This window comes from Gorilla gorilla, chromosome X, assembly GCF_029281585.2.
Source record: "Gorilla gorilla gorilla isolate KB3781 chromosome X, NHGRI_mGorGor1-v2.1_pri, whole genome shotgun sequence".
NCBI lineage: Eukaryota > Metazoa > Chordata > Mammalia > Primates > Hominidae > Gorilla > Gorilla gorilla.
The window spans coordinates 28,008,046-28,020,870 of NC_073247.2; the positions used below are offsets into that span (position 1 = coordinate 28,008,046).

The 12,825-nt window shown below is 44.7% G+C and overlaps 1 protein-coding gene and 1 long non-coding RNA gene across 2 annotated transcripts in view; both read left to right on the forward strand.

Moving 5' to 3' along the window:
- The window catches only part of NHS (NHS actin remodeling regulator), a 364,164-nt gene that overhangs the window by 153,295 nt on the left and 198,044 nt on the right, over window positions 1–12,825 (forward strand). The gene's annotated exons all lie outside the window — the stretch shown is intronic.
- Window positions 3,386–12,825, forward strand: part of LOC109024705 (uncharacterized) — a 59,082-nt gene continuing 49,642 nt past the window's right edge. Inside the window, exon 1 of the long non-coding RNA XR_002004196.2 lies at window positions 3,386–4,031. This is a non-coding gene — a long non-coding RNA (uncharacterized lncRNA). The remainder of the gene's footprint in view (window positions 4,032–12,825) is intronic.

Consider the following 12,825-nt stretch of genomic DNA (forward strand, 5'->3'; position numbering starts at 1 on the left):
TTGGTGAGGTCACATTTGATTAGTTAAGCTGGTGTCTGTGTAGCTGTTCTTTTTCCTTTTGTAATGAACAAATATAATTTGTTAGAAGATATTTTGACATTATGTAAATATCCCATTCCTCATCAAACTCTCTCCACCTAGCTTTAGCATTCATTGAGGATTCTTGCCTGAATAATGATTTACTCTAATGGTTTCATCCATCATCCCTTCTATATTTGCTAGTCCAAAATAGTCTTTGATTGGGTGGGAAGGCATACTAAGCCTGCCGATCTTAGTAGCTGAGCTCACAGGGAGGAAGGGCCTTGATTTCCTCCTTGGACTCTGACTGACAGCTCTTTTGAAGCAGTCCTGTTCTGTTGGGTGTATGTTTTGACACATGTAGTAACTCATTTTGGAAATACTTATTGTTTACTAGATAACTTTCAAATAAGTTTTTAAATACTTTACAAAAAAATGGTAGGATGTTGGTTGCATATGTTATCATTTATTTTTGTGGCATCTGCTGGAAAATTGCACCTGGTTCTTTTACACAGTGTTGATCAATAGAAACCTGATCATGATGATAGCAATAATAATATCTTCTCACCACCTGAACCCTGCTCCAGAGAAAGGGATGAAATTAGAGAGATTGTTTGAATTCTGAGAAGGATGGTTGGACTAAAAAGGAAAACCAGCTATTGGAAGCAGATGAATTAAGTAAAACATGAATTTCCAGGAATGTTTCAAAATACTTGTGTGGGAGTTCTTTTTGGAATGTTAAAGCAGTGAATGGCATTGCTTGGAATTTTGTTTTTTTCTTTATTGATTTTGGTTCAAAACGAATCCTTAATCAGTTTCTAGCCAGTTCATTTTTGTCTATTTTTTGCAGCAATTTACTGTTTTGTTTTTGTTTTCTTTTTTCTTTTCTTTTTTTTTTTTTTTTTGTTTTTTTTACAGTGGAAGGGGTTTTTATGGGAGAAACTTTTGATTATTGTTTTAGTGGGCCTAGAATATTAAGTTCTTGGTTTTGATTTTTGTCTGTTTAAATAGTTCTTTATAGCCCATAGTAAGAACAAAGGACTAATGGGGAATGTTTGGGAGGTTTCTCAGCTCTTATGTGTTGTTATAACACTGGTTGTTACAGTTGCCATTAAGGTTAATGTTTTCAGAACAGCAGCAAAAGCTATAAGTGGACATGAAGGAAAAGCAGCTGTTTTTCATAAAACTTACAGATGAACCAATGCTAGTTACTCCTGTGATGAGTGATCTAGAGCAGCCTTTCCCTAGTGTGTGTGTTCCTTGGAATGTGCATGTGTGTATACACACAGAAGAGAGAAAAGGGAGAGTTAAGTTCATGGTCAAAGAAGTTTCAAAAACTTTGCATATTGTAACTCCATATTGGAGAATCACAAGGTTAAAAGAGTATAGTTAATGCTTTGAATGTTATACCTTTGCTAGAAAACAAACTACCCCAAAATTTAGTGGCGTTGAACAACAAACATATATCTTAGTCTGTGGTTGAGCTCAGTGGTTGTTCCAGTCTGGGCTAGGCCAGGCCAGGTGGTTATAGCTGGGCTAGCGCATGTGTCCACAATCAGTGATAGGTCAGCTGAGGCCTAGCTGATCTAGATTGGCCTTATCTGGGATGTTCCCCCTGGCAGTGTCCTCTTATCGTCTAGCAGGCCAGCCTGGGCTTGTTCATATGGTGATCACGGAATTCTGAGCATGCGAGCAGAAGTGCGCAAGGCCTTTCGAGATCCAGGCTTGGAGCTCAGACAGTGCCACTTCTGAATTGCATTGGCCAAAGCAAGTCACAGAACCAAACCCAGATTCAAGGGTTTGAGAAATAGACTCCACCTCTCGATGGGAGGGCTTACAAGGTCTCATTGCAAATGGATGGGGAGATACCGAAAGGGGAATGATTGCAGCCATTTTGACAATCTAGCAGAGAGATCAACTAATATGTGACTGGCTATTATTTCTATGCGCATTTCTGGGTTTGGGAGAATTTGTAGGGGAGGAGGAAAAGAGATACAGATCATTTATAATTGCAGAAAGTAAAAATAAGACTTCAGTTGAGATTTAATGAGCTAATCTATTTCAAGTGCTTTGAACTCGCATGTAGTAAGAGCTCTATAAATGTTGCTGTTATTATTATCATGAATGCATATGTCACTTGAGGTCCTCAACCTCACTTAGAAGTGAAGCAGGAAGATTCATTTGACAACAAAATGAACAAAACTTCAGATACTTGTGCAAAACATATAATCAAGTGAAGGAATTTAAATAAAATACCCCCAGCAAAAATAGTCTGGAGCACAGAACAGACATTTTCCTCTGGGGCTTGAAGGTGGGAAGATGTGTCCAGTTTTGTCTTCTGTGACCAGTTCACCCTGTTGGGCTTGTTTCCAAGGTAAGGTCAGAGCTTGCCGGGTTCTTGCTAAACTGGAGTCTGTAATAAAGAGGGTACCCAGGTGTGAAGAGTTTTATGTTCTCAGGACTTGCTCTTTGTTTATTTAGTTAGCCTTTATTAAGTGCATTGGAGCCTTGGAGGGCTCTGCAGTGGCTTTTGTTGCATGATAAAGGCGGCACGTAGCTTTTCTTTGGCTGACTTGGGCTCCCAAGTGAAAAAGGCAGAGAGGGCCCTGCCAGCTTCCCTGGCTCTGCCCCTTCAGGGCATTTCGGGGAGCAGTCCAGTGACTGACGCCAAATGCCCTTGAGCACTGTGCCAGCCCTCTTGACTGGAAGCTGGGGAAGGAAACTTTCTCAGGCCCTCTCTCTCTTTGCTTCTATTTCCCCTTTCATTTTGTGGTCTGAGCAGCCCCCGCCCCTCCTTGCGTAAACCCCTCTGCAGTTAGCATCAACAAATCCCAAGTTGTTTGTATGTGTGTCTAAAAGAAAAATTCTCTGAGGATTAAAAGCAGACACAATAGAGGGAGTGCTCCCTTTTGCTTTAATCACTTCAGGCTCCTACGTGTTGACAGGAAGTTTTGTTAGTATCCAAGTTTAAGGAAAGGAGCATTCAGGGGTGGCATTTTTTTTTTCCTGCGTTGAATTCTTAAAGTAAGTTTGATAAGATATCTGGTAAACTACAAGCCGCTCCCTTTTTAAATAGGCTTCACTGCCCCCTTGGCCTGCCTATAAAAGCGCTGCTTCTTTCAAAGGGACCCATAATCACACCGAGTCTGTGGGTTGCACGACTATACCCACTGGTCTTATCTGCAAGTTGAGTTTGATCTTCCTGGCTGAAACCTGTGAGATGTTCCTTTATGTCTCCACATTCTTTTCTTCCCTTTCTGCTCCCAACCCCACCCCCAAATTAATTGGTGTCTGGTGACTTTTTCTACCGCTTCCTCTTGTTTTCTGTGGCTTTTGTCTAGGGCAGTGGGGGAGGGTGATTCTTCCCTCACCCCCAGGGGACATGTGGCAATGTCTGGAGACATTTTTGGTTGCCACAACTGGAGGAAAGGGGCATCTGGTGAGGAGAAGTGAGGGATGCTGCTAAACCTCCTACAATGCACAGTGCAGCCCCCACAGCAGAGAATGATCCAGCCTCAAATGTCAACAGTGCCACCACAAGGAGCCCCTGATCTAGCAGGTTGCTTTCTGGTAGGGTGCTCCTGCTTCTGATATGGCTCCTCCCTCTCTCTCTTCTTCCTCAAGAGGACTGTTCTTGTGTCTAGTATTGGTTACATCAACCCTGCCCTTAAATAACTAAACTCACAGAAGGAGAAAATTTTTCCTTAAGGATGCTACTGACTCTGGAATCCTTGAGTTACATGTGAATAACTGGGTCGTGCATGTCAGCATTAAGAAATAATCACAGAACTCCTGATTCTGATTTGCTCTGGGTGGTAGCTGTGCTGGGTTTACCAATGGAGGAACTTCATGGCTGCTCATCTTTGACTCTTTTTCTGAGGAACCAAATCTCTCTGGGAGTGCTGACTAACTCACCCCTTCTTCAAACACGCTGTGTGGCTTCCGGATATGGCTGCTGGCTTTAAAAAAGAAGGAAAAATAAATTAAGACACCCACACTTCAAGACAACCCCTGTGAGTATATGTTATACTGGGAATGCCCCATTTCTCAAATATTTATAAATATATGGTCTCTTGGAGTGTTCTAGGTCTGTCATTTGGGAAGGTTAGACAGCCCTGGGCCACCATCCTTTTTCATAAGCACAGGACACTTTCACAAATACCAGATTGACAGCTGGGTGATGCCAAGGGAATGGTGATGTGTTGCCCTGTGTATATCTGGAATGTGTTAGACATCCCTCCCTTCCTTCTTTTTCTTTGTTTTTCCTCCCTCCTTCCCTTCTTCCCTTCCTTCTTTCTTTTTTCTTCCTCCCTTCTTCCTTTCTTCCCCTCCTTTCTTTCCAAGCACATCAGTGAGAATGTAGCACAGCTTGGTTTTCTGAAGTCCGTCAACTACTGTGTACTGCTTGTCAAGAAGGGTGCTATATAAGCTGAAATGCTGCTCTAAATTTCACATTATCCCTTCCTGCTGCTCATTGAGTTATTTAATTAGAAGCTGCCATATTTTCTAGGCAAAACACTTTGAACAGAAGGCCTGATTTCACTGAGAATGGATGCCTTTATTATGTGTCAAGGAGCTAAAAATTGCTAGTAAGATGTCAGTGTGTATATGTATATGAAATACAGAAAAGTGCATGTACATATATGAAGAGCAATCAAAAGAGAAATGCGAAAGGGTTGGAAAACGAAGAGGTGTCAGATCCAGTCGATGATTTGGTTCCTGCTCAGGAGTGTGTAAGCTTCAGTTGGCTCCAGTTTGGCTAACACTGCAATGCCTTTAGTGTCACTGAAGCCAACAAAGAAAGCTGACGCGTTGTTTTTCTAGGGGGAAAAATAATGCTCTCCTTCCACATTCCCAGTGCAGACAACAGCAGAAAACAGAAATGAGACCGTGCTGCCCAGAGTCCACACAGACTCCAACTCAAAGTCTTTGAATTATGTATTCAATTCTTGCCACTTTGCACATTTTCCCTTAAAGAAAAGAGAAAAAAATCAGTTCATAGTAGCTCTTAAAAAGCATGGAGGGGCATTCAGGATTCAATTCATCCCAAGAGGCAGATTTTAAGTTTCATTCTTAGAAGGAGATTTCGTGTTTAGGGTATGACAGTGTGGAGTTCATAGGAAGGGATGTCAGCTAAAACCAACTGCATCCTGTGTTTTGAGTTTGTTTTACCTTTGGTGTCCCCTGTTGACATGTGCCTTTCACTTCGCTTGGAGAGTCTCTGGATATGCAGGCTGCTTCATGTCCTTTAGGCTCTTCTGTGGCAGCCAAGGGGGTTTCCTTTTTTCTTCCCTCTATTTCTGGGCCACAGAGAGAAAAGAACAAAGATGCTTTCCCTGCACTGACTCCAAGTTGAAGCTAGTCAAACTCCCTTCTGAAAGGGGTTAATCATTTTAAAATAGCTCGAGAATAACTTGAAAGTGACTTTCAGTGAACATGTCCAGAGATCTCTGGATTTAAATCCCCTCCCCTCCTCTCCCTCTCCAGCCAGGTCACTGGATGGGAATGGCTTATTTCTACCTGCCATTAGGTTTTTCAACCCTGCCGAGAGAGACGCCAGTGTTGGACTTTAATGTGGAGGAAATTCAGTTAAGGAGCATGACATTTCTCAGGTTTCTGGAGAGATGGATGTTTTGGCTTATGTTGAGTGCTACCGACCCCATTTGTCACCAGCAAGCAGGTGGATAGTCCCTTAACCTCTCAGAATGGGGTGAAGGGATGATTTGGACCGTTGCTACTCAAAGTGTGGTCCTTGGACTAGCAGTATCGTCTCCCCTGGGAGCTGGTTAGAGATGCAGAATCAGGGCTCCACTGCTGACCGACTGAATCTGAATTTGCTGTTTAACGTGATCCCCAGGTGATTCAGACGCACATTAATGTTTCAGAAGCGCTGGTCCAGGGCAGTGGTTATCAAATTTGAGCATATATTGGAATTTGTTTCAACAATCCTGTTAAAACACACATTGCTCAGCCCTACTCTCAGAGTTTTGAATCTATCAGGTTTGGGTCAGGGCCAGAGAATCTGCATTTCTTCCTTTCTTTTTTCTTTTTTTTTCAGACAAGGTCTCACTCTGCCGCCCAGGTTTGGGTACCGTGGCACAATCATAGCTCACTGCAGCCTCAAATTCCTAGGCTGGTCTTGAACTGCTGGCCTCAAGTGATTCCCCTGCCTCAACCTCCCAAAGTGCTGGAATTTCAGGCGGGAGCCACCCTGCCAGCCAAATCTGCATTTCAAACAGGTTCCCTGGTGATGCCCATGCTTCTGGTGAGGTGGAGGAGCACACATTGGGAATAGCTGCTCTCGAGGAACCCTGGCCCTTCTGGCAGCCTTTATTTCTCTCTCCATGGAAACCCTCACACCAGCCAGGCTACCCTTGCCCCCTGCCTCATGCTTTTAATTCCCTTCCCCTTCCTCCTTTTGGAGAGGCCAGTACCTCCCCCTTATAAACCTCCCCCATTTCCTAGCTGTGAATCCAAACCCACACTTTCGTTTCCTGGCCACTCTGAGCTTTCTCATCCCCCTTCAGTGGCCCCCCCAGTTCTTCCCTTGGTGCCCCAGCCTTCCCAGTTAGATTGCAAGCTCGAAGTGGGCCTCCCCCTCCCTCACTATCCCCCTAATCCATCACCAGGATCATTCATTTCACTGCCCAGTGTCTCTCAGATCCCTCTTCTGCCCTCTACCCTAACTACCACCCCTGTGGTCTAAGCCCCATCTTCTCCTGCAGCTGTCTTTGGAGGTCTCCTTGTAGCCTCTCTTGCATTTGTCCAGTCTCTTTTCTACTATCAAGTCCAAGTGACCTATTCAAAGTCTCCCGCACCATTATTCCCCCCTCCTCCTCTGCCATTGCTTCAGCTCTTTCTGTGACATCATTGGTCGTAGCCTACAATCCTGAGCGTGGCCCTGAAGGCCTCTAGGGTGGGCCCTGGCTATGCTTCTGTCTTTCTCTCTGCTGCCCTCCCCTGGCTTTGTGCTGCAGCCACGCTGGCCTATTTTCAGGCCCCCACAGGGCCTTTGCACAAGCTGAGGTGCTTTCTCCAGCCCCACCTCACCTGCTTAGTGCCTCAGCATCCTGCCAATGGCCCCTCAAGCTTCCCCAGGGAGGCTTTCTCTGACCTTCTCCAGCCAGTGAGATTCCTTTGTTGTTGACCCTCCTTCTTATCCTCATAGTGCTTTTTGCCCTATGCAGTTATATATCCAAAGTGTGACAATTGGATTAATGCGTGTCTCTCCTGCTAGACTATAAGTTCCATGGAGTGAGGACCCATTCATTTGTGTTGATTCTTGTCTCCCCAGGAGCTGGTATCTAGAATGCACCCAACAAATATTTGTTGGTGAGGCCAGTGGGATCCTTTGCAACTCCATGCAGTGGTTCACACCCCACATAGACTGTCCACTCCATATAGGGGGTGTGTAGGAGCACGGGTCTCCTAAAATATGATACTGGGAAATGAAAACTTTTAAAAATTGTTTTAAATATATAAGAATTCAGCTCTGAATGTCTAGATAATTGGTAGCATGAATTGGCCCTCGAGGTCAGGAAGACTTCTTTGCTCTGGTTTTAATTAGTGCAAAGCAGAAGCCATTTCTATGTAAATGAATCAATCCATCGAGGCACACTTCTTTAGCCCTGATTATATGCCAGGCACTGGACCGGAGCCCCAGGAAACAAAGATGAATGATATAGTCCCTGCCCTTGAAGGGAGGAAAAGCAGATGGCTGGTCCCTGGAGACCTTCCTAGCAGTAAAGAATTCAGTAACAGTATGGACGATGGCACCAGAAGTGTGCCTTGAGTTTAGTATCAACCTCAGTGCTCCCCTCACTGTGCATTTGAAGGCTTCCTCCTTTACAAAGACAAGAGCAAATTCAGAGAGCCTGAGACGTCACCATGAGATATGGTCTATAGAATGTCTCCCAGGAAGGGATGAGATCTTGGTCCTTCAGTGAAAATGCCAACATTATTGGAAGAAAGCCCAGACCAAGGAAGGGGCTAGGGCTGGGGTTCTGGAGTAAACTAACTGCTAACCTGGGTTCAAACCCTGGCCTGGCCACTTACTGGTGGGCAACTTGGGCCCTTTTCTTAACTTATCTGAGCCTTAGTTTCTCATCTATGAAATGGGTATAATAGCTTCTACCAGTAGAGCCATGGGGAGGAATAAATAAAATCCTGAGTGTGAGGCATTCAGCACAATGCCTGTAGTATAGAGATGCTGAATCTATTGTTATGATGAGTATTAGCTCCGCAGAGCAGGGCCTACCAAAGACCTACGCGGGTTTTTCTATAATGAACAACAACCATCACCAGAAAAGGCCAGTAAGTTGCTGGCAAGTGTCTGCCCTGCCCACCACACAGGAGTGTGGGGGCAGCAAAGACATGGGAGAGGGCCAAAGCTCTTAGAGAAGTGAAAGTCATTGGCATGGCTCTATATGGAATTGTCTCCAGTGTGTGAGTCTATGTGCTTAAGTCCTTTACAGATTTTTCGGCAACCTTTTTTTGTAAGGTTGCTCGTTGATTTTTATTTTTTTGAGTGAGACAGGGTTTTGCTCTGTCACCCAGGCTGGAGTGCGATGACACGATCATGGCTCACTGTAGCCTCAACCTCCCAGGCTCAAGTGATCTTCCTGCCTCAGCCTCCCAAGTAGCTGGGATTACAGGCATGCCACCACTATGCCTGGCTAATTTTTGTATTTTTTTTATAGAGACAGGGTCTCTGTATGTTACCCAGGTCTTGAACCCCGGAGCTCAAGCAGTCCACCTGCCTCGGCTTCCCAAAGTGCTGGGATTACAGGTGTGAGCCACTGCACCTGGCCTTGTTGACTTTTAAAATTATGACTTTTAAAGCAATCAGGGAATAATCACTTTCAAGTACTGAGCACAAAGTGATGACTCCTGCTAGGAAGATGGACAGGGCTGGGGTCATAGGCATGGTCTTGGGTCTTGGAGAACTGAGTTTGCTTCCTGACACAGCCCTTTGGGTCCCATGACCTTGGACAGCCCCCACAGCCTCTCTAAGTCTTGCTTTCATGGCCTGCACTATGAGGTTAATAGTAATGCCTATTCTGAGGGCTGTTTTGAAGATTACATGACATAAATACAGAAATGTCTAACACTATGTCCAATAAATTGTTGTTTCTCTTCTCTTGCCATTAATATGCACTTTTCTTGAGCAAAAGTCTTGTCAGCACTTAACAGAATTAATTACAAAACCTAATTAAGGGAGTCTATAAGTGTGGTATTTTACTGTTTTCTCCCTTTTGATGATGAATTCTCTAACCTACTGAGAGGAAGAAAGCCTTCTTCAGACTGTTGCCTGAAAGGTCATTGTGTGTGTGTGTGTGTGTGTGTGTGTGTGTGTGTGTGTGTGTGCATGCACACGTATGTCTACTCTCACATTAACACACTTTGCCCAGGATGCATTCATGATGCCCTGGCAGCCAGTGGGTCTTTGGAAGGAATTCATAGGATTGAGACTATGAGTTGATTTCATGAGCAGAAAATTGTATATTTTGATGAGAGAACATTAGAGAATGCCTCCTGAAGAAGAACGTCACAAAGAGGCCAGTGTGGTTAGCGATGCCTGGGACATTGATTTTGGGAAGTAATGCCATGTTTTTCTTCCCCCAGGCCTATAGCTACCTTTGCTTAGCCAGCACACGCCCTCATGTTGGAGACCTCAGTGGCTCTTGGTGGATTTTTGTGTTGCTGTAGCTTTCCTGTTTTGAAAGTTAGGGACAAGAGCTCAGAAAGCAGCAATGTCTTCAAAGAGAGAAATTAAAAGTCTAGTTATGACTCTAATGACTCTAGTGGCCCGATAAATGGCAACTCCCCAGGGTCTATGGCTTCATGAGAGACCCTTGGCCAAATCCACTGTGGGGTTCCAAAATTTAATTGTATGGACTCTTCCAAGCATAAAGGCAAGTTTATAAAAAATCATTTCCAACAATTTCCACAGGCCCTGGTTGTTTGATTCAGGGACTGAATAAGTGCCCAGATTCATGTTCAATGTTTGTCCTTGCTTTTCTAGCAGATGCTGTTGGTGCCCACCCACAAGTTCTTGGCATCTGGTGTCCCAGTGCACACCTGGAGAGTGTCCTACTCCAAGTGTCTGCAGTTCTCTTCCTGAGGGCTTTCTGTCAGCCTTCGAGCAGGGCAGGCCCAGAGTGCCTGGGGATTAATGTTCCTGAACAGCCTTCAGTCAATGAAAGATGAGAGCTGGAGAATCAATTTTGCTCACTTCTCAGGTGGGCCAGCTCTGAGCTGTGTACTACAGTGTCTCCCAGAGTCTCCAAACAAGATTGAACCTCAGTTGCCTGTGACAGAAACCTGTTTCATAACCTACCTCTATGGCTTCCTTCCCTTCCCCGTCTCACTTACCCCCTCTCCCACTATGTTTCCTGAAAGCATCTCCCAAACATATCCCACCGTTTCCTCTGACCTTGGGGATTTCTTGAGATTTTGTCCCTCTTCTATAAAATGATGGTCACAGGTTGCTTCCGCTGGGGTGTGATAAGTGGATCAGGTGGAACAATGATTTGTTGCATGGGATGAACTGAGCATTCCAGGTCATCTAGAATCTCTGTGCCTACTAGAAGCAGTAAGGAAGGCCCTCTCCTAGTCACAACCAAAAGCACCCCCAACACTGCCATATACCTGTAGGGGGCAGCACCATCCCTAGTCAAACACCGCTAACAGATATTTCTCCTCTGCTCTAGTTTTGACATCCTAAGGTGAGTTGATTGATCAAGAACCTCAGACTGGGATAGCGCCCACCATGGTATATTTCAGTCTGGGGAGTGGTGAGGAGTGGCTGAATGCTAACTTTTTCTTTTAGAGACAGGGTCTTGCTCTGTCACCCAGGCTGGAATGCAGCAGTGTGATCACAGGTCCTCACTGCAGCCTTGGACTCCTGGGCTCAAACAATCGTTTTGCCTCAGCCCCCCAAGTAGCTGGGACCACGGGTGCCCACCACCACACTCGGCTATTTTTTAAAAAGCTTTTTGTAGATATGGGATCTTGCTACATTGCCCAGGCTGTTCTTGAACTCCTGGGCTCAAGTGATCCTCCCATCTTGGCTTCCCAAAGTGCTGGGATTACAGGTATGAGCCACTGCACCCAGCTGGTAACTCTTGAATAGATTCTGTATTGTCAGAAATAACCACTGACTTGCCTCCTTCCTGAAATGTCGAAGAAGGGAACATTTAACTCATTCCCTCTGCTTCCCTAAACTCCTTGGCCAAGTTCCCCCTTCATTCATTTGACAGGTCTTCCCTGTGTCTGTAGCTGGTGATGAACTTTAAAAACTTGCATTTGGGCTGGGCGCAGTGGCTCACGCCTGTAATCCCAGCACTTTGGGAGGACAAGGCAGGCGGATCATGAGGTCAGGAGATCAAGACCATCCTGGCTAACACAGTGAAACCCCGTCTCTGCTAAAAATGCAAAAAATTAGCCAGGCGTGGTGGCGGGTGCCTGTAGTCCCAGCTACTCAGGAGGCTGAGGCAGGAGAATGGTGGGAACCTGGGAGGCGGAGCTTGCAGTGAGCCGAGATCGCGCCACTGCACTCCAGCCTGGGCAACAGAGCGAGACTCCGTCTCAAACAAACAAACAAACAAAAAACTTGCATTCGGACCTATGTGTGTTCCAAAAGCACTGGCTCTTTCTTAGAGCCAGCTCATCCCTGGGCAATAACATCTCCAGCTGTCTCTACCTAGTCAGAGATCCATGTGTAGAGTATAGAGGGAAGGAAAAAGTACTGGAAGGGTTGCTCCATCTGAGTCAGAGTCAGATTTGTGATTTATTGATTTATTCTTGAACCATTTGTTGTTCTGCTAGTGGGGTGGTTTGGGATTTTCTGTTTCTTACAGAAAAGTTAGAGGAACCCAATAAATTGCTTCTTTTTCTTTAAGAAAATCTAAAAGTATATTCTTGTGTGGGCAAGATAGGTCTCACTTATGCCACACACCTAGCCACTGTCTGACACGTAGGAAACTTTCTATAAATGGGTACTGTGTTGACTAATCAACAAGTTGTTCTTGTTCGTTGCATGAAACCTTTGAGGATGTTTCTTTGCAAAGCCTCTTTTTTCCATTCTAAGACGGTATTTGAAGACCATGCTACCAGGCTTTTATGGTGTATGGTGAGTTGAATTTTTCCAGGAAGGAAACTTTTGGGGAATTCTAATCTTGATTTTCTATAAAGTGATTGAACTGTGGAGATAAATTGAAATATGAGTCATGAAATGTATTGAAATAGCAGCAAAGTCTTGCCAGATGGAAAGCAAAGCAAAGACTCTTGTCATGTCCAAGCAAGACAAAGACCAATTTACAAAAAAAGGATAAGTGGGGCATCTTCCTTCCATCTGTCCCATCTCAGGCACGTATATGGCATCAAACTTGAAGTGAAGTTTCTGGTAGATGTTTTGCCTGTTCTGTTAGGTTTTGGAATCAGCAAAACTGACCAGCTAAGTTCGATCAAAAGCACCATTAGGAGATGAGAGCTTTATCTTTAAATGTGATCCAAGCATAATGAACAATGAAATTCCTGTGATTAAAGGTTTAAACTGGAGCAAATCTACACCTAGAAGAAGACAGAATCTCTTTGGATGAGGAGGAGAAAGCAAAGTGAATTGGAAGTAAATTATGTAGCTGAAAAACTTCCAGTAATATGCTTCCTAGCCTGCCCCAGGCAGAGATAAGGACAGGGTCCTGCCTGGTGCTATCCTGAGCTAACTTCTCAAAAATTGGACACGTCGGAGGTGAATTTCTGTAAAAGGACAAAGTTGAACTTCAAAAAAGAAAAGTATCAGGTCCC